Below are 21,725 nucleotides of genomic sequence, written 5' to 3' on the forward strand. Positions count from 1 at the left end.
TTGGGACTCAGACTGGCTTCTTTACCCCTCATCTTGCGATGGGCCTATTGTGGGACCTCACTTTGTGATAGTGTGAGTCAATAATCTTAATAAACTCCCCTTGTATATATACATCTATCTTATTAGTTCTGTCCTTCTAGAAATCCCTAACTAGGATGGGTGAGTGCGAGGCGGGCGTGGGAAAGCACCCACCTCCCCTCGCATGTGGTTGGAGGGAGGAGAAACGCGCCGAAGGGCCCGTCCGTCCGGGCAGCGGGCCTCCCTGGAGGCTCACCCCAGTCCTCTGCTCTAGCCTGCTGCTGCCCTAGCCTGGCCGCTGCGGGCCCCGCCCAGACGGCGCGCGCGGAATCAGTTCTGAGTCTCTTCTGCTCCCACCTTTTTCTCCTGAGGTGGGTGTTTGTCCGGCTGCTGGGCGACCTTTCCTGCGAAGGAGGCTATGCCTTCATTCGGTCGCGCCCGGGGCTGGGGAGGCACCTCCCTGGTGCGCAGGAACCGCAGGGGCGGGTAGGAGCCGGGCTCTGCCTGAGCCCTGGAGAGAGCGGGGCTGGCACCGCGCAACGGCCCCTGCCTCCGGGAGACTGGGATTTCTCCTCACTTCGGGACCCCTGACTGTGGAGTGTCAAAGACGAAAGAGGACTTACTGACCTTGTCCACCCCCGTCCCCGCTTTTCACAGGTTAGGAAAATGGGCGCCTGGAGAACGGAAATGCAGTTATCAAAATTGACTCCAGAAGAGAGAAACCTAACAGAACAATAACAATGGAATAAATTGGGAATATTATCAGCTATCCTGCTAAACTCAGGTTCGGATGGTTACGGGGAAGGAAGGAGGAAGGAAGGAAGGGAAGGAAGGAAGGAAGGGAAGGAAGAAGGAGGAGGGAAGGAGGAAGGAGGGAGGGAGGGAGGAGGGAGGGAAAAGAAAGAAAAGAGTCCCTCATGAAAAAGAAAGATCTTAAGCAACATGATGGATTCAGAAGCTCATGGAAAGAGACCACCAGTACTAACATCTTCAAAACAAGATATGTCACCTCATATTACAAATTTGGTGAAATGAAGCATTACTTGTGTGGCTGCTGTGCAACCTTCAACAACGTCGCCATCACATTTCCCATTCAGAAGGTCCTCTTTCCACAACAGTTGTATGGCATCAAAACCCGGGATGCAACACTTCAGTTGAGAAGGGATGGATTTCGAAACTTGTATGGTGGAATCTCTCCCCAATTGATGCAGCAGACAACTACACTTGCACTTACGTTTGGTCTGTATGACGATTTATCCTGCCTTCTCCACAAGCATGTCAGTGCTCCCGAGTTTGCAATCCGTGGCGTGACAGCAGTGCTTGCAGGGACAACAGAAGCAATTTTCACTTCAGACATTGCTTCAAGACCACAAGCATCATGATAAATTTACCAACACGTATCAGGCTTTCAAGGCACTGAAATGTCATAGAATTGGAGAGTATTATCGAGGATTGGTGCCCATTCTTTTCCGGAATGGACTCAGCAATGTCTTTTTTTTTTTTTTTTTTCCTGCCTTCAAGGTCCCATTAAGTAGCATCTGCCTACCGCGACGACTCACAATGCTCATTTGGTTAATGATTTTATTGGTGGAGGTCTATTGGGTGCCATGTTGGGATTCTTGTTTTTTCCAATTAATGTAAAAACTCACATACAGTCTCAGATTGGTGGGGAATTTCAGTCTTTCCCCAAGGCTTCCCAAAAAATCTGGCTGGAATGGGACAGAAAACTGATAAATCTTTTCCGAGGTTCTCATCTAAATTACCATCTGTCCCTTATCTCTTGGGGCATAATCAATGCAACGGTTATATGAAAAAAAAACATCAGTTAAGTGCCATTTATCAACTGAATAGACCTTCTAAGAAGAATGCAGTTTGGCCTCTTTCTTAATTGGCCAAATACAAGTTGGTGTCATAACTCCAGGCCACAGTGAGTTATGGGCAAAGCTGTTTTCCTTAAGCATCAACAAAATAGAATAAAAGGTTCCAATAGGAAAATACAAGGGTTTTTTGTTTTTTGTTTTGTTTTGTTTTGTTTTTGTTTTGTTTTTTGTTTTTTATCACTACCTAAGATATTTAGGCTAATTGCCTGGTAAATAGCTGTCCGTCTGATGGCCTTTGACAGGGAACCTAATCCCCAAAATAGGATTCTTTTTCTCAAACCAGTCTTAAAATCTTCTGCATTGAAACATAAATGACTGTGACCGGGCCAGAGACTCCTCAGGCTTCCTTTGTTACCCTATTGCTTACTTCTCTGCCCTCAGGGGCAGCTGCAGAGGATAGTCTTCATTAAGCTCAAGCATATGACAAAGGGGCGGAACAGAGAAGAAAAACAGCTTATTAGGTATAGGCTTTTCATGATAAATTGCTTGTATTAGTTTTGAAACTAAACACCTATTGGATAGTCATTATACTATTTCTATTTAGATATGATAGATCAAGGAGTTACGAAAGTTCTCATTTTGCTCTGTAGGTTTGAAAGTTTTCTGTTTGATTCTGACTGTGACCTTCAACCCTTCCAAAACATCCTTAATTTAACTTCACTTATTTCATTGTCAAAAGACAAAGGGACTTAAATTTTGTTATAGGTGTTCCATCAAGTTTTCCTATTAATTGTGTACAGATACAATGCTGTTTAGCTTGGTTTCTTTGAATTATTGGTGCCATCTCAGCAAAGGACTGTGGTTATTTTTCCCCTTGAGTACGAGTTGGTCATATTCAAGCATCCTGTTCTCTTAAAACTCTCATTTTAAAAAATAAACACTTTCATAACATTTTGCTTTAGAAGTCTATCAATGCAATCCCACATCCCCCCACCCCTGGTTTCCAAATATTACAGAGTGGAGAAAAGGGCTCGGGATAGTTTTCACCCCACAGTGTTGGCTGTCTTTTATTTTACTCTTGGAAATAGAGACTCTATTAGAGTTTTGACATTTTGGGAACTCAGTTTTACCATTGTGTCAGTAAAACAATAAGTTAATTTGAGAGCATATGATCTAAATAAAGACATTTGAAGGGTTAGTTTGAATTCTAAAAGTAGGTAACAGCCAAATAGCATTCTCATCCCTTAGCAGATGAAAACTTCTTTGTCAAAGGAATTGGAAAATGTGAAAATATTTTTTCCAGATAAAGCAAAATGATTCATATGCCACTTCCAATTGACTAATGAAATATAAGAGACAAACTGAAAAAGTGGATTATGAATCTTAAAACCCTTGCTGTAAATATTATGTAGTTTAAGATTGATTTCCAGCATGACATGATGGTAGGTTTCTTGTTAACCAGTTTTTCTTCTTTCGGATAATTGCATGTGAATATGTACACATGCTGACCAAAATAAAATCAGGGCCTCAACTTGGTAGTTTACTTAAAGTTTCTGGGCAAATAGTCCATAAAAGCTGTTTACCTCTAAATGCTGTATGGCTGGTTAAATACAATGAACATCCTTCCTTCAGCTGTAAAGGATGAAGCGTATTAAGTATTAGCCAGGCAGTAATGAACCTAAATAGCCATACAACAGCTCTGTCTGACAATGTTGTGCTGGATATTGCAGTTTACTTTCGAGGTGTAGATGTAAGGATTTAAAAGATAATAATAATTTGACACCAAATAAATATGAAATAAATATGAGTAGCATCCTTTGGCCTGTTAAATAGAGTCAGGATTTGAAAGGAGTTGAGTTTGAGAAATGAATGAATAAAAGCACCTTGGTGCCTGACCCTCTCATTCATGTGTGTGACTCAGCACTCACAGGCATGTCCAGCTACTCAGCACAGGGACGGTGGGTTAGCCTGGGGTTATACCTTAGCCCTGGGAATAGATGCCATTGGGCCTTTGGTTTTGTTGGGCTTCCTTTGTCTTTACACCCCATACAGGTGGTAGAAATCTGAAGCACTTTTGTGAAATATAAGCTAAGTGAGAATTCTAAGGAAAATGCTTTGGTTTCTGCTGTCTCAAATAAGTGGCATTTAAAAACAATTCCTAATAAATATTTTTAAAGGTTTTAACTCAGTATTTTTTTTTATTTCTTTGTCACTTTTTACAGCTTTTGAAGACCAAACTGCAAATATATTACCAGGGATGGTTTCGTGTCATCCTATAGACTTCTTAAATTTGACAGAAAATTCAACAGAACTTGTAACCAACAGCTTTTTCTGAACTTGAAGTCAAAATGTGTTGTTAATAAAGGATTCTAACTATTGTTTTTACCTTCAGTGTGAACTAATGTGGTAATAATTTTGAAAAGGCAGACTGGGCATGGTGGCTTGTGTCTGTAATCCCAGAATTTTGGGAGGCCGAGGCGGGTAGATCACTTGAGGTTAGGAGTTCGAGACCAACCTGGCTAACATGGCAAAACCCCATCTCTACTAAAACTACAAAAATTAGCCAATCATAGTGGCACATGCCTGTGATCCCAGCTACTCAGGGGGCTGAGGCAGGAAAACAGCTTGAACCCAGGAGGCAGAGGTTGCAGTGAGCCCAGATTGCGCCACTGCACTCCAGCCTAGGTGACAGAGCGAGACTCCATCTTAAAAAAAAAAAAAAAAAAAAAAAAAGGTTGAAAAGGCAAACTATTGAATATCTGAAAAGCTTTAGAAGTGCCCTTTCTGTTACATATGTGGCACAAATGGCTCATGAGCACAGGACACTTATGGTCTTGTGTCCTATACTTCATGCTGAATGCCACCAGGAATGTTATGGATTCTGGATTTAACACATTTAGAGTGGTATAATCCCTCAGGACTGCACCACAGAGTAAACACAACCTTTATATGGTGGTGAATATGTGTGTCTTTCTTGTTTCATTTGGGGTTGGGGACAAAATCAACGTTTTTGTCTAAACAGTCGATATTCATTTTAACCTGGTTGGTTGTGTAATTACCATATTGTGTAATCAACGTTTTTGTCTAAACAGTCGATATTCATTTTAACCTGGTTGGTTGTGTAATTACCGTATAGCCATATTGTGAACTGTGCAATAAAACAGAAAGGTGTGTGTATATAATTACCTTTGGATACCTAAAATTCCCAAGCTCGGTTACAATGTAATACTCAGTATAAGGCTGTGCAAACATATAAGGGAATAATGGTAGTCAATGGGATATATGAAATGGGATCTAGAGGGCTTTGAGTGAAGCCAATCATGCTGAACTAACACTGGTTCAGTGTAGATGAAGTAGAGTGAGGGATATGCGTTCATAAAATGAAGGGTGGACAGGAGATTACATTTGAACAAAGGGTAAGCACTCAGACTTGGTTTCTTTTCAATTAAAATATTTCTTTTGTCATGTGCAAATACATATCAAAGACTTGAACAGGCATTCTCTTGAAATTTGAGGATTTTTCGTTTTTAATGCTGTCTTTGCTTAATATTAAATATATGTTGCCTAATGGCTCCCAAATTTGTGGGAGTCTCTAAATGTTTCCTCTTAAATGTTCATTATTAAAAGTGGCTAAGCACACAATGCTATTTTTGTTTGATAGTTTGAGTTTTATGACCATATGAGTTTAAATGAAATATGTTAAATGTTTCAGAGTTAACACTTTTTTTGGATAATTTGAAATAAAGTTTGCTTTTCAAGTCAAAAAAAAAAAAAAGAAAGAAAGTAAGTAAGAAAGAAAACCCTAACTAACACAGACTGCAGCTCTTAGATGAGTCCTAGTGCTGAATCAGGCCCAGACACAGTGGACTGGGCAAGGGTGGCAGGTAGGGGCAGGCAAATTACTGAGACATCAACTGGGGTGCTAAGGAAGTGCTGGTATCACCCTCCCCTAAGCCCAGGCTGCACAGTTTGTGGTTCCAAAACAGAACTCAGCCTTCTACTTCAGGAGAGGAGAGGGAAGAGTGGGGAGAACTTTGTCTTCCGTCTTGAATACCCACCCAGCCACAGAAGACTAGGGCACTAGTCAGAGTCACAAGGCCCTCTGTCCAGGCCCTGGCTCCTGGATAACATTTTCAGACACACGCTGGGCCCGAAGGGAACCCACAGCTTTGAAAAGAAAAACCCAGTCCTGGCACCATGCATCACCTGCTAACTGAAGAGCCCTTGGGCCCTGAATAACCAGCAGCAATACCCAGGTACTATACTGAGGCCTTGAGTGAGTCTCAGGACTTGCTGCTTCAGGTGATACTCAGCACATTACCAGCAGTGGTGGCGATGGGGTGAAACTCCTTCTGCTTGGGAAAATCAGAGGAAAAAGTAAAGCAGACTTCACCTTGCACTTTAGGTACCAGCAGCGCCACAGTGGGGTAGAGCACCAAGCAGGCTCTTGGGGTCCCCAATTCAGGACATGGCTCTTGGCATTTCTGGACCTGCCCTGGGACAGAGGAGAACCCACTGCTCTGAAGGGTGACTTTTAAGCCACACAACACTCACCACAAACTTACTAAAGAGCCCTTGGGCTTTAAGGGAACATTGGTATTAGTCTGGTGGTACTTCCCATAGGCCTGTGCTGGTAGTGGCCATGGGGTGAGGCTTCTCTGCCTTTAAAAAGGGGAGGGAAGAGTGGGAACAACTGCATCTTGTGGTTTGAGTGTGAGGCTAGCTGTAGTACAATAGAAAACAGGTAAATTTCTAAGGTTTTGGAGTCTAGTCTATGAATCCTGGTTGGCACCTCTAGACCCACCTGGAACCTGAGGATACTCACCACCCTGAAGGGAAGGACACAGGCCTTTGCCACCTGCTGATTGTAGAGCCCCAGGGCCTTGAGTGAACATAGGCAGTAGCCAGAGAGTGGTTATAGCAGGCCTTGGGCAAGACCTTGTGCTGTGCTGGCTTCAGGTCTGACCCAGACCAGTCACAGTGGTGGTGGCCACAGGGGTGCTTGTGTCACTCCACCCCCAACTTTAGGCAGCTTAGAACAGAGAGACAGACTCCATTTGTTTGGGAGAAGTAAGAGAAGAGAATAAGAGTCTCTGCTTGGTAATCCAGAGAATTATCCCGAATTTGTCCAAAACCATCAAGGCAATACCTCTACAAGTCTGCAAGAACCACAGCTTTACTAGACTTGGGATGCCTCCTAAAACACATACAGTTTAGATCAAAATATTCAAATCTGTCCAGATATCTGGAAAGGCTTCCCAAGAAAGTTGAGTACAAAAAATCCCAGACAGAACACTACAATAAATACTTTAGCTCTTCAGTGCCCAGACAGTGAAGAACATCTATTAGCATTAACCCAATTTAGAAAAACATGACCTCATCAAATGAACTAAATAAGGCACCAGAGACCTATCCTGGATAAATAGAGATATGTGACTTTTCAGACAGAAAATTCAAAATAGCTGCATTAAGGAAACTCAAAGAAATTCAAAATAACACAGACAAGAAATTTATAATTCTATCAGATGAATTTAACAAAGATATTGAAATAACTAAAAAGAATTAAACAGAAATTCTGGAGCTGAAAAATGCAACTGGCATACTGAAGAATGTATCAGAGTCTTTTAAGAGCAGAACTGATCAAGCAGAAGAAAGAATTAGTGAGCTTGAAGACAGGTTATTTGAAAATACTCAATCAGGCTGGGTACAGTGGCTCATGCCTATAATCCCAGCACTTTGGGAGGCCAAGGTGGGTGGATAAGTTGAGGCCAGGAGTTTGAAACCAGTCTGGGCAATATGGCAAAACCCCATCTCTACTAAAAATACAAAAATTAGCTGGTTATGGTGGTGTGCACCTGTAGTCCCAGCTATTTGGAAGGCTGAGGCACAAGAATCACTGGAGCCCAGGAAGCAGAGGTTGCAGCAAGCCTGGGCAACAGAGTGAGACTCTGTCTGAAAAAAAAATAATAATCAAAAGAGCAAGAGAATAAACAATAAAAACCAATGAAGCACACCTACAAGATCTAGAAAACAGTCTCAGAAAGGCAAATCCAAGAGTTATTGGTCTTAAAGAGGAGGTACAGAAAGAGATGGGGTAGAAAGTTTATTCAAAAGGATAATAACAGAGAACTTCCCAAACCTAAAGAAAAATATTAATATCCAAGTACTAGAAGGTTATAGAACACCAGGCAGAATTAACTCAAAGAACACTACATCAAGGCACTTAATAATCAAACTTGTGTCCAGGCACAGTAGCTCATATCTGTAATCCCAGCACTTTGGGGGACAGATGTGAATGAATCACTTGAACCCAGGGGTTTGAGGCCAGCCTGTCTCTGCAATAATACAAAAAATTAGCCAGGTATGCTTTCATGTGCCTGTAGTCCCAGTTTTCAGGGGTCTGAGGTGGGAAGATTACTTGATCCTAGAAGGTTAAGGCTGCACCACTGCACTCCAGCCTGAGACCCTGTCTCAAAAAATGACAATAATAATAATAAAACTTTTGAATGATAAAGAAAGGATCCTAAAAGCAGCAAGAGAAAATAAACAACATACAATGGAGTTTCAATACATATGGCAACAGACGTTTCAGTGAAACCTTACAGACCAGGAGAGGGGGCATAACATACTTAAAGTGCTGAAGGGAGAAAATTTTTACCCTAGAATAGTAAGTCTGGCAAAAATATCTTTCAGACATGAAGGAGAAATAAAGATTTTCCCAGACACACTAAAGCTTAGAGATTTCATCAACACTAGTCCTGTCCTACAAGAAATGCTAAAGGGAATACTTCAATCAAAAAGAAAAGGATGTTAGTGAGCAATAAGTAATCATCTGAAAGTACAAAACTCACTGGTAATAGTAAGTATACTGAAAACCACAGAATATCATAACATAGTAACTGTGGTGTGCAAACAGCTTTTATCCTAAGTAGAAAGACTAAACACTGAACTAATCAAAAATAATAGCTACAACTCATAGACGGCACATAAGATATAGATGGTACAATAAGATATAAGTAGAAACAACAAAAAGTTTAAAAGTCGGGGGATGTAGTTAAGATGTAAAGTTCTTATTAATTTTCTCTTTGCCTATTTGTTTTTTGTTGTTGCTGTTGTTCATGCAAACAGTGTTAGGTTCTTACTGGCTTAGATCAATGGGTATGAGATAGAATTTGCAAGCCTCATGGTAACCTCAAACCAAAAAAAATACAATAAATATACAAAAAAAAAAGCGAGAAACAAACCATATCACCACAGAAAATCACCTTCACTAAAGGAAGACAGGAAGGAAAGAAAGAAGGAAGAGAAGTTCACAAAACAGAAAACAAAAAAATTGCCAGGAGTAACTCCTTATTTATCAATAATAACGTTGATGTAAATGGACTAAATTCTCCATTAAGAAGATATAGAGTGGCTGAATGGATTAAAAAAAAAACAAGGCCCATTGATTTGTTGCCCATAAGAAGTATGCTTCACCTATAAAGACACACATAGACTAAAAATAAAGGAATGGAAAAAGATATTCCATGCCAATGAAAGCCAAAAAAGAGCAAGAGTTGCTATATTTATATCAGACAAAATGGATTTCAAAACAAAAACCATAAAAAGAGACAAAGAAGGTCAGTATATAACGATAAAGAAGTCAACTCAGCAAGTGATATAACAATTGTAAATATATATGCACCCAATGCTGGAGCACCCAGATATAGAAAACAAATATCATAGCTAACAAGAGAGATAGACTGCAATACAATAATAGGTGGAGACTTCAATACCCCACTTTCGGCAACAGACAGATCTTCCAGACAGAAAATCAATCACACAAAAAATTGGACTTAATCTGCACTATAGATCAAATGGATCTAATAGATATTTACAAAACATTTTATCCAACAGCTGCAGAATGCACATTCTTTTCCTCAGCACATGAATTGTTCTCAGGGATAGACCATATGTTAGGTCACAGAACAAGTCTTAAAACATTCAAAAAAATTGAACTCATATCAAGCATCTTCTCTGACCACAATGGAATAAAACTAGAAATCAACAACAAGAAAAATTTTGGAAACTGTACAAATGCGTAAAAATTAAACAATATGTTTCTGAATGACCAGTGGGTCAATGAAGAAATTAAGAAGGAAATTGAAAAAATTCTTGAAACAAATGATAATGGAAACATATCATATCAAAACCTATCAGATACAGCAAAAGCAGTACTAAGAGGGAAGTTTACAGGTATAAGTGCCTAATCAAAAAATAAAATAAAAACTTCAAATAAACAATCTAACAATGCATCTTAAAGGACTACGAAAACAAGAGCAAACCCAAGCCCAAAACTGGTAGCAGAAAACAAATAGAAACGATCAGAGCAGAAATAAAATAAATTGAAGTGAAGAAAAGAATACAAAAGGTCAATGAAACAAAAAGTTGGTTTTTTCAAAAGTTATACAAAACTGGCAAACCTTTAGCCAGACTAACTAAAAAAAAGATAGACTATCCAAATAAATAAAATCAGAAATGAAAAAGGAGACATTATAACTGACACTGCAGAAACTCAAAAGATCATTAGTGGCTATCATGAGCAACTATATGCCAATAAATTTGAAAATCTAGAAGAAATGGACAAATTCCTAGACTCATACACAACCTACCAATATTGAACCAGGGAGAAATCCAAAACCTGAACAAACCAATAGCAAGTCATAAGATCCAAGCCATAATAAAAAGTGCCCCAGTAAACAAAAGCTTGGGACTTGGTGGCTTCTCTGCTGAATTCTACCAAACATTTAAAGAAAAACAAATACCAATCCTACTCAAAATATTCCAAAATATAGAGCAGGAGGAGGAAATACTTTCAAACACTTTCTATGAGGCCAGTATTACCCTGATACCAAAACCAGACAAAGACATGTCAAAAAAAGAAAACTACAGGCCAATATCTCTGATGAATATTGATGCAAAAATCCTCAACAAAATACTAGCAAACTGAATTTAGTAATACATTAAAAAGATCATTCATTATGACCAAGTAGGATCTATCCCTGGGATGCAAAGATGGTTCAACATATGCAAATCAACCAATGTGATACATCATATAAACAGAATGAAGAATAAAAGCCATATGATAATTTCCATTGATGCTGAAAAAGCATTTGAGAAAATTCAACATCCCTTCATGATAAAAAACACTGAATAAACTGGATAGAGAAGGAACACATCTCAAAATAATGAAAGCCATATGTGACAGACTCACAAGTAGCATCATACTGAATGAGGAAAACTGAAAGCCTTTCCTCTTAGAAGGGGAATACAACAAGGATGCCCATTTCCACCACTGTCATTCAACACAATACTGGAAGTCCTAGCTAGAGCAAACAGATAAGAAAAAGAAATAAAGGGCATCCAAATTGGAAAGGAAGAAGTCAAATTATCCTTGTTTGCAGATTGTATGATTTTATATTTGGAAAAACCTAAAGACTCCACTTGCTGGAAACCTCTGTGGCCAGGGGTGCCTTTGCCCAAGTTTTGATCAGGCCTGCTGGGCTCATTCCACCCACTCTGCCTGGCAGGCTGCATTTGGCTAGTGCTACTGGCCCCAAGGTCATGCCTGCCAAGGGTGAGCCAAGCACAGAGTGGCAGGGGATGCATGAGTGAGCAACGGGACAGCCAGGCCCACTGGCTGTAGTGGGGCAGGCAGCTCCAGGCACCAGCAGGGGCTCCCTGTGAGGCTTCGGCTGGACCAGGCGTACCGCAAATGGCTTCCACCGAGGGTCCTAGGGAACACGGTAGTACCTGGAAGCTTGGAGATGCCAGGAACCATGGAACCCCAAAGAGGGTGTCACAGCCCTAGCTTGGGGAGCTCCTAAGTCTGGGCTCCCCTAAGGGTCACAGCTCTTCTCTCCTCTCTTCTCTCCTTCATGTTGCCCACAATGTGGAAAACAAGGTGATGTTTCAGCCCAGTTTGTGTTACAGCTCTTTCAGTCCTGCTATCCAGTGGGTCTGGAGGGTCCTGTGTTCTTGTCCCACATCCAGGAAGAATGAGATACAGAGACAAGAGGAGAGTGAGCAAGGTGAATAAGAGCTTTACTGAGTGACAGAATATCTTAGAGGAGACCCTGGAGTGGGTGGCTCCTCTCCGCAGGCAGGTCATCCCATCAAGTTGAAGAGACCTGAATTGGGTAGCCTCTTCCGACCACTGGTAGTCCCAACATCTTCCCAGCTTTTAGCAGAGAGGAGACCCTGGAGTGGGCAGCTCCTCTCCACAGCTGGTCGTCCTGTGGAGTGTCTGAGTCTAGCTGAGTTTGGGGTCTTTATGGGCTGAGAAGGAAGAAAATGCATGCTGATTGACCCATGGGTGGCCATGGGCAGGCCTGGAAAAGGCACTATAAGTTCTCATTCTGGTTCATGGAACTGGAAGCCTGGCTCCCAGGCTTCCAGCCATCCCTGGCTTGAAGGTGAGGCTTCACCGGGGACCTGCCCCTTTCCGCCCAGAAGACTGTCTGCCTCCTGCTGCTGTTCATGGTGCCCAGGCTGTTTGTGCAGAGGGGCACCTGCAGGCCATCGCTGAGCTGCCTTCAGCATCCACCTTTGCCTCCCTCCTGTGCTCATCAGTGCCCAAAGTCCAGAGGGGGCGGAGGCAGCAGGGGGCTGGCGTGTCAGCACTGCCCCAAGTGTGTGCACACCCAGCCAGTTGATGACAGTGCCCAGGCTTGACCTCAACTTTGTTCTGAGATCAGAGTGAGCACCAGGAGTGGGGAGAGGCCAGGCAGCAGTGGTAGGCACTTCTGAGCCTGCAGGGACAGGGGCCAAGAGTGCAGGACATGCCCAGGTCCATAGCCACAGGTTAGGCAGCTGCAGCCACACCTGGGAGAGTGGGGCTCCTGTCTGCTCCTGGCTCTCTCTGGCTCTGCAGAGCCCACAGCCCAGTTGCGCCTCCCCTGCAGCTGCCAGCATCTTGGCAGTGCCCACACCAGGCAGGCCACCATTGCCATCACCATGTATATCAACAGAGTGATATTGTTAGTCCATATGTCTTTCTTTTGCTTCCAAGTGTCACACTGCTCTCCAGGATAACGCATCTACATGCTCTAGCAGTACAGGAGTATTTCTATAGCTCCATGTCCTTGCCAAAACTTGGCAAGGATCCAACTATCATTTTTTTTCTAGTCTGGTAGATTCCTTCAAAATAATGATTTTGTTTCAAAGGTATAGATTAAAGTCTAAATATTAAATAAGATATTATAGTGTTTCACAGAACACAGTAACAATCTCCAAAGTGTTTTTTATTGTTGTTGTTGCTGCTGTTGTTTTGCATATTCTTGTGTTAGAAATAACTTTTGTGGCCAAGCAGGGTGGCTCACACCTGTAATCCCAGCACTTTGGGAGGCTGAGGCAGGTAGATCGCTTGAGCTCAGGAGTTTGAGACCAGCCTGTGCAACATGGCAAAACCCCATCTCTACCAAAAATACAAAAAAACTAGCTGGGCATGGTGGCATATACCTGTTGTCCCAGCTACTGAAGAGGTTGAGTTGGGAAGATTGCTTGAGCCCACGAGGCGGAGGTTGCAGGCACACCACTGCACTCCAGCCTGGGAGACAGAGTGAGACTCCCATCTCAACAAAAAAGAAAGAACTTTTGTAAGTATAGCTTTTATTATCCTAACTGCTGATCTAGCAGCTACAGGAGAAAATGGAGCATTTTCTCTTCCTTATCTTGAAGAAACTTCTTTCACCAGAAATTAGTAGGGCCTCTAGTTCTCAAGGTCAACTACCTAAATTCCATTGGTTAATCCTGAGGGATAAGCAGGCCTGAGAAGAAATGCAATCACACTGGGGAAAAAGGTCAGAGTAAGGATTATTGGAATATGGAGCATATTTTATTGTAATCTTTATTAATTTGTATGCATTATGTGTACCTATGTGTTTGCATATGTATTGCTGTGGGGTTGTGTGTGTATGTGTGGTGTGTGTGGGGTGTGTATGTGTGTGGTGTATGTGTGGTGTGTGTGTGTGTGGTGTGTGGGAGGGGTGTTGGGGGGTGTGGTGTGTGTATGTGCTGTGCATGTGGAGTATATGGGGTGTATGTGTATGTGAGTGGTGTATGTGTGTGATATGTGTGTGTGGTGTGTGTATGTGTGTTGTGCATGGTGTGTGTGTCTGTGTGTGTGTGTGGTGTGTGTGTCAGTTGTTATTGTGTGTGTTTGTGCATGAATGGGTATTGATGTGTGTGGTTGTGTGTATGTGTGTTATTGGTGTGTACGTGTGTTGTATTGTGTGGTATGTGTGTCTGTGTGGTGTATGTGTGTCGTGTGTGTGTGTTGTGTGTATGTGTGTTGTGTGTGTGTTGTATGTGTGTTGCATGGTGTGTCTGTGTGGTGTATGTGTGGTGTGTATGCGTGTTGTGCATGGTGTGTGTGTGTGTGATGTGTTATTGGGTGTGTTTGTGTTGTGTGTGTGTGTGGTGTATGTGTGTTGTGTGTGTGGTGTGTATGTGTGTTGTGCATGGTGTGTGTGTCTGTGTGGTGTATGTGTGTTGTGTGTTGTTGGTATCATCAAAATTATGCTCCTTCCCAAATCCTTCTCCATCTTGTCCTGTTTCTGTCAACACTGGTCAATCAGGAACAGGAGACAAAGTGTCAGGTCTTCAAGTGTCATAATTCAGCTGAATGAGTCTTAGTTAAGCGGACATGTTCACTGATGGAAACTTGAAAAATACAAAATAAGTATAAGGATAAAAATAAAAAGCAATACTAATTTCATCAGCCAAGATTGGGGAGGGGTGAGGAGAACCACTGTAGAACCTTCATACTTGGTCTCTAATCTATTTCCTAAGTGTATATAGATATATGAATACATAAACACCAAGTGATACAATATCTATCATTTTGTAGTCTGCGTTTTCATCTGGCAATTTAACATAAGCATGTTTTCATGTCATGCCCTTAGCTACCACACAGTCAATGACAAAGCTGAAATTCAAATCTGGTCTGATAGGATTAAGTGTTGGTATTATTAACCAAATGCTATACAGCTGCAATCTAAACTTGGCAGCAGTATAGCATATATACAAATACATGTACAATATAATGTAATACAATGATCTTAAATACTTACTAGCTTGATAATAACACTTCCAGTGAAACATCAGCTCCATGAGAGCACTAGTCTTCTCTCTTATTCTCTACTGTATTCCCAGGGTCTAGAAGAGTTCCCGCCAATACTAGGAGTTCATTAAATACATGTTAAATAAATAAACAAACAAATGGACGAATGAATTTTGCAAGCATCTTTACCAGAAAGGTAAATATGGCACTATTTGGAGAGTACTAAGTCTAACCCTGCACAGGAGTAAACAAAGACCACAGTGCATTGCGCACTCGCCCCAGGTCAGATCCTGCGGGAGCAAGGCACATGGAGCCCAGCCTGGAGTTACCGTAAATTCCCTCAGTCATTTCAAAAAAGGTACAAGTAGGTCATTGGCTAGAGTTTTTGCAAATATGTTTTAAACAATGTGCTTTGACAAGACTCTATAAATAATGAATTTGTGGGTAAATAAAGCACACTGTTCTCTGAGAATGGACCTGGATTTTTTCCCACAATTAGAGATTTAAAAAAGTGAACCTAGTAAGTTAGAGGATTGCAAGAGGGCTGCTTTTGACCCAAGTTTGGAAAACAAGTTGTTGAGTAGTATTTTTTTCCCTCTGACCACAGCTGAGACCAAAGAGGCTCCAAGTACCCCACGTTGTAGAGAGAGCATCCAAGAAGTAAGGCCAGATCTCATAAGCCCCCAAGGCTTATGAAGAGGTAGCGATGTAGGCCTTCAGCAACCAACCACCTCCTCATCCCTATTGCACCCTCTGGTTCATATAAAGAGAAGACTGAGGAAAAGAATGAGAGAGAGAGCAGGGTTGTCAGTCCGTGGGGAGTACAGTGTTTGTGGAGACTGATGATTTCTCCATACAGATTTGGGGTTCATAGAGGAAAATAAGAATGCTGTGTAGAAGCTCTTTAGTTTAATTAGGTCCCACCTGTCAATTTTTGTTTTTGTTGCAATTGTCTTTGGGGACTCAGCCAAAAATTCTTTGCAAAGGCCAATGTCAAGAAGGGTATTTCCTAGGTTTTCTTCTAGGAATTTTATTGTGTGAGTCCTACATTTAAATCTTTACTCCATCCTTTTTTTTTTCTTTTCTTTTTTTTTTTTTTTTTGAGACAGAGTCTCACTCCATTGTCCAGGCTGGAGTGCAGTGGCTCGATCTCGGCTCACTGCAACCTCCGCCTCCCAGGTACAAGCGATTCTTCTGCCTCAGCCTCCTGAGTAGCTGGGACTACAGGCATACACCACCACACCTGCTTACCTTTTTGTATTTTCAGTAGAAACGGGTTTGGCCATGTTGCCCAGGCTGAACTCCTGAGGTCAAGCAATCTGCCTGACTCCTAAAGTGCTGGGATTACAGGCATGAGCCACCACACCTGACCTCTTTAATTCATCTTGTTAATTTTTGTATATGGTGAAAAGTAAGGGTCTAGTTTCAATCTTCCACATATGGCTAGCCAGTTATTCCAGCACCATTTATTGAATAGGGAGTCTTTTCCCCATCGCTTATTTATGTCAGCCTTGCTGTTGATCACATGGTTATAGGTGTGCAGCTTTATTTTTGAGTTTTCTAATCTGCTCCATTGCTTTATGTGTCTGTTTTTGTACCAGTACCATGCTGTTTTGGTTACTGTAACCTTATAGTATAGTTTGAAGTTGGGTAATGTGGTGCCTGCAGCTTTTGTTCTTTTTGCCTAAGATTGTTTTAGCTATTTTGGCTCTTTTTTTCTTCCATATGAATTTTAGAATAGTTTCTTCTAATTCTGTGAAGAATGGCATTGGTAGTTTGATAGGAATACCATTGAATCTGTACATTGCTTTGGGCAGTATGGCCATATTAACAATATTGATTCTTCTAATCCACGAATATGGAATGTTTTTCCATTTATTTGTGTCATCTCTCATTTCTTTCAGTAGTGCTTTGTAGTTCTCCTTGCAGAGATTGTTCACCTCCTTGGTTAGCTGTATTCCCAGGTATTTCATTTTCTTTGAAACTATCAACAAAGTAAACAGACAATATACAGAATGGGAGAAAATATTCACAGATTATGCACCCAATAAAGATCTAATATCCAGAACCTATAAATAACTTAAACAAATCAACAAGCAAAAACCAAATATGCAAAGGACATGAACAGATATTTCTCAAAAAAAAGACATACAAGTGGCCAAAAAACATACCAAAAAAAATGTTCCACATCACTAATCATCAGAGAAATGCAAATCAAAACAACAATGTGATACCATCTCACACCAGCCAGAGGCAATTATTAAAAAGTCAGGCCAGGCATGATGGCTCATGCCTATAATCCTAGCACTTTGAGAAGCCACGACTGACAGATCACTTGAGCCCAGGAGTTCAAGACCACCCTGGGCAACATAGCAAAATCCCATCTCTGGAAAAAAAATACAAAAAAGTAGCAAAGTGCAGTGGCATATGCTTATAGTCCCAGCTACTCAGGAGGCTAAGGTGGGAGGATCACCTGAGCCTGGGAGTTTGAGGCTGCAGTGAGCCGTGATTGCACCACTGCACTCCAGCTTGGATGGCAGAGTGAGACCCTGTCTCAGTAAAAATAAACAAATACATAAAATAAAATAAAAATAAGTCAAAAAGCAACAGATGCTGATGAGGCTGCAGAGAAAAGGGGACATTTATACACTGTTGGTGGGGATGTAAATTAGTTCAGCCACTGTGGAAAGCAGTTTGGAGATTTCTCAAAGAACTCAAAACAGAGCTGCCATTAGACCCAACAATCCCATTGCTAAGTGTATACCCAAAGGAAAATAGATCATTATACCAAAAACATATATGTACTCATATGTTCATTGTCACACTATTCACAATAGTAAAGACATGGAATCAACTTAGGTGCCCATGAGTGGTGGGCTGGATAAAGAAAATGTAGTACATACATGCTATGGAATACTACACAGCCATAAAAAAGAATGAAATAATGTCCTTTGCAGCAACATGGATGCAGCTGGAAGCCATATCCTAAGTGAATTAACACAAGAACTGAAAACCAAATACCACATGTTCTTATGTATATGTGGGAGCTAAACACTGAGCACACATGGATATAAACATGGGAACAATAGATACTGCAGACTTCTAGGAGGAGGAGGGAGGGGAGCATGGGTTGAAAAACTACCTGTTAGGTATTATGCTTACTACTTGGGTTCAATATATGTATGTAGACCAACCTGTACATGTACCCACTGTCTCTAAAATAAAAAGTTGAATTTTTAAAACATTAAAAATGAATAAATACAAAGAAAAGAAAAATGCCTTCCCAGCTGGGTGCACACTGAGCTGCAAAAACTGCCAGCTCATTCTGGTGCCCCCATCAAAGCAGAGGGAAGTGTGGTGAGTTCCTGAGAGCTCACCGTGTACGAACATTCTGGTGTCTGCTTCTCATCCGGGGATTTCTGAAGGATGGAGTAGCCCAGACCAGCAGAGCCTGAAGAGGTAGTGGTGGAATATGCCTAAAAAGAAGATGGGGTGACTTCTTACCCAACTCTGATCTCTGCACCCCTGGGTAGGAAGAGAAGATATCCTCAGTCATTCTGGTGGGTCTATTAAGAAAACCACTGAGGTTAAGGAAAAGGCAGCGGCTGGGCCAGGTAAGGTAAACCTTACCCAGATAGTGGGCTTGGAACAAGGACCACTTTCAGGACCAGTCGTAGATACAGCTGTTCTTCTCTGGGGAGTTCCACCCCCATATCTGAGGGGGCTGGATTTCACATCAAGAACAACCCTGACCACCAACTCGGTGGAGAGCTCCACATCAGTAGAGAATATATATCAGCACCAGTTAGAAGCACATCAAACTAGGGTGAGGCCAAAATGATTACCCCCTCCTTTACATCTCTCCCCTTCCCGATCCTGAGGCTGAGAAGTGTGATAGAAAGGCATCTCAGAATTGGACTATCCCCACCCTTCTCTAAGGTGCTGGTGCCAGAGGAGCAGAGAAAGGGTTCTCTAAACCCTCACCCCCCCAGCACTCCCACTACAATCTAGCCGACAATGGTGGAGCAGGATGCTTTAGAACAGACATGATGTTGGAGCTTGAAACAGGACTGTAGTGACCTTTAATAATCTAAATACTCTATAATGACTTAACTGTTAAGGATAGAGAAAAGAGTTTATAAGGCCACAGATGAAAGCAGCGTTTAGGAAAACTAAGCTACTTGGAGTTAAAAGCCCCTTAAACTGAGAATCCTCTATAAACTCGTTACATTTGGATCATATATATCATTTGTAGAATGACATTGGTTTTTCTAATTTTTTAATGTATTTCAATAGGTTTTGAGGGAATGGATGGTGTTTGGTTACATGAGAAAGTTCTTTACTGGTGATTTCTGAGATTTGGTGCACCCATCACCTGAGCAGTGTACATTGTACCCAATGTGTAGTTTTTTATTCCTCACCCCCCTCCCACCCTTTCCCCTGAGTTTCCAAAGTCCATTGTATCATTCTTATGCTTTCACATCCTCAAAGCTTAGCTCCCACTTATGAGTGAGAACATGTTCTGTTTTCCACTCCTGAGTTATTTCACTTAGAATAATGGTCTCCAATCCCATCCAGGTTGCTGTGAATGCCATTACCCGCAGAACGGCATTGTTTTTAATCTGTATATAATAACGGGTAGCTTTAGGTTGTAAGCTCCACACCTTTCCATGCCCTTCCACCCTGCCCTTCTGGTCACACTAAAACATCTAGAACCTTCTCAGTAATGACTCTGAGACCTGGGAGAGACTAGGGTGAGAGCATCACACCACTATTACACTCCATGAGGCAAATTTGGACCATCCTCCCAGATCTGTCAACCTGTGAAGAGTATTTCTTAGCCATTTCATTCACTTATTTCACCACCTGTTTATTGAGCATCTACTATTTGCCAGGAGCTATAATAGGTGCTGTGGATACAATGATAACATGCAATAAAACAGACATGATTTTTGCCTTTCATTTCTCACATACTTGCCCTACAGACAGACAAGTAAATGGGCAAAACAGTGTAATGTGATGAATCTTGGGAGCGGTAGTGTACAACAAAAGCAAGTTTATATGGTTTGGCTCTGTGTCCCCAGACAAATCTCATGTTGAATTGTAATACTTAACGTTAGGAGAGGGACCTGGTGGGAGGTGATTGGATCATGAGGATGGATTTCCCCCATGCTGTTCTCATAATAGTGAGTGACTTCAGTGGCTTAAAAGTGTACTTCCCCCCGTCTCCACCCCCCACCCCGCCTCCACATGAAGAAGGTGCTTGCTTCCCCTTCACCTTCCACCATGATTGTAAGTTTCCTGAGGCCTGTTAGCCATGCTTCCTGTACAGCCTGCAGAACTGGGAGTCAATTAAAACTCTTTTCTTCATAAATTACCCAGTCTCAGGTAGTTCTTTATAGCAGTGTGAAAACTGACTAATACACAAATACAACTGGACTCCCTCGGATCCCTTGTCTTCCATCTCAAATATTCTACCTTCCCTGACCCCATCCTTCTCCCCTTCCTTTCTCAGAGCAAGAGCTATTTCTACTCTTTTGGTGTTAACTCATCACCTGCAGATTTGATCCCATCTCCTCTTGCTTCCACTTGACTTTGGTGCGGCTATTATTCCCACTCCCTTTGTCTCCCTTTTATCTTCATTAGCACCTTCCTGTTCCCTAAAACTAAACTGACCTACTTTGAAAATAAAACTTTTCCTTTATTAGTAAATTAATAAATTAATTCAACCACTCATTCATTCATTCAATAAGCATTCGTTGAGGCCCCATTATATATCAGGCACTTTGGTTGGTACTAGATATTTAGGGGTGAACAAGACAAAAGTGGTCACTCCTCTGACCTATTTTATAACCTAGGGAGACAGATGGACCAAAAGAAAATCCTAACAAACAAGAATAAGCCAAGATATCAATAAAATAATCCCACATATTAAAAACTGATTAAGAAGTAAAGAATATCCATAGTAGATCAGCCAGGGAAGGCCTCTCACAGAGGAGGGATTTCAAGAGAGACTCACAAGGTGAGAAAGAGCCAGCCATGTGGGCAGCAAGGAGAAGAGGGTCTGGGGCAGATGGAATGTCATGTGCAAAGGCCCTGTGGCAAATAAGAGGCTGGCTTGTTGGTGGGACTGAGAAGAGGCCAGTGTGGGGAGCTTGGGAAGGTATGGCATGTAATGATGCTGGGGGGTGGCCAGGGACAGATCACACAAGCGCTTTGTAAGCCAAGATAAAGATTTGGATTTTACCTAAGTGAGATAGGAATCCTCTAAAAACGATTTTAAGCAGAGGAAAGATATGATAAGATTGACTTACAAATGGGGTTATTTCCAGATAACTCATCCTAAATTCAAAATATTATAGGTCAAAAATGCATCTAATACACTCAACCTACCAAACAGCATAGCTTAGCCTCACCTACCTTAAACATGCTTAGAACACTTACATTCACCTACAATTGGACAAAATCATCTGGCAACACAGTACACTACAGAGTATCAGTTTTTCATCCTCATGATCTTGAGGATGAACAGGAGCTGTGGCTCACTGCCACTGACCAGCGTTGCAGGAGGGTGTCATACAGCGTATCGCTAGTTGGGGAAGAGATCAAAACCCAAAATTCGAAGTACAGTTTCTACTGAATGTAATAATTGTCCTGTTTTGCCCAGGACAGTTCTGGTCTATTCCTATTATCCTGGTACAATTATCAATAATGCTCCTTTTCATTCTTGCAAGTGACTTGGTTTAGATGATAAATTATACGATCACCTGAAGGAGAGGGGCAAA

The 21,725-nt window shown here is 41.7% G+C and overlaps 1 pseudogene; it reads left to right on the top strand.

Annotated features, from left to right (window-relative positions):
* The first annotated feature begins 948 nt into the window (after positions 1–948).
* LOC110741215 lies at positions 949–2,000 on the top strand (annotated as a pseudogene).
* The last annotated feature ends 19,725 nt before the right edge of the window (positions 2,001–21,725 follow it).

The sequence above is a fragment of the Papio anubis genome, chromosome 12 (genome assembly GCF_008728515.1).
Source record: "Papio anubis isolate 15944 chromosome 12, Panubis1.0, whole genome shotgun sequence".
NCBI classification, from domain to species: Eukaryota; Metazoa; Chordata; class Mammalia; order Primates; family Cercopithecidae; genus Papio; species Papio anubis.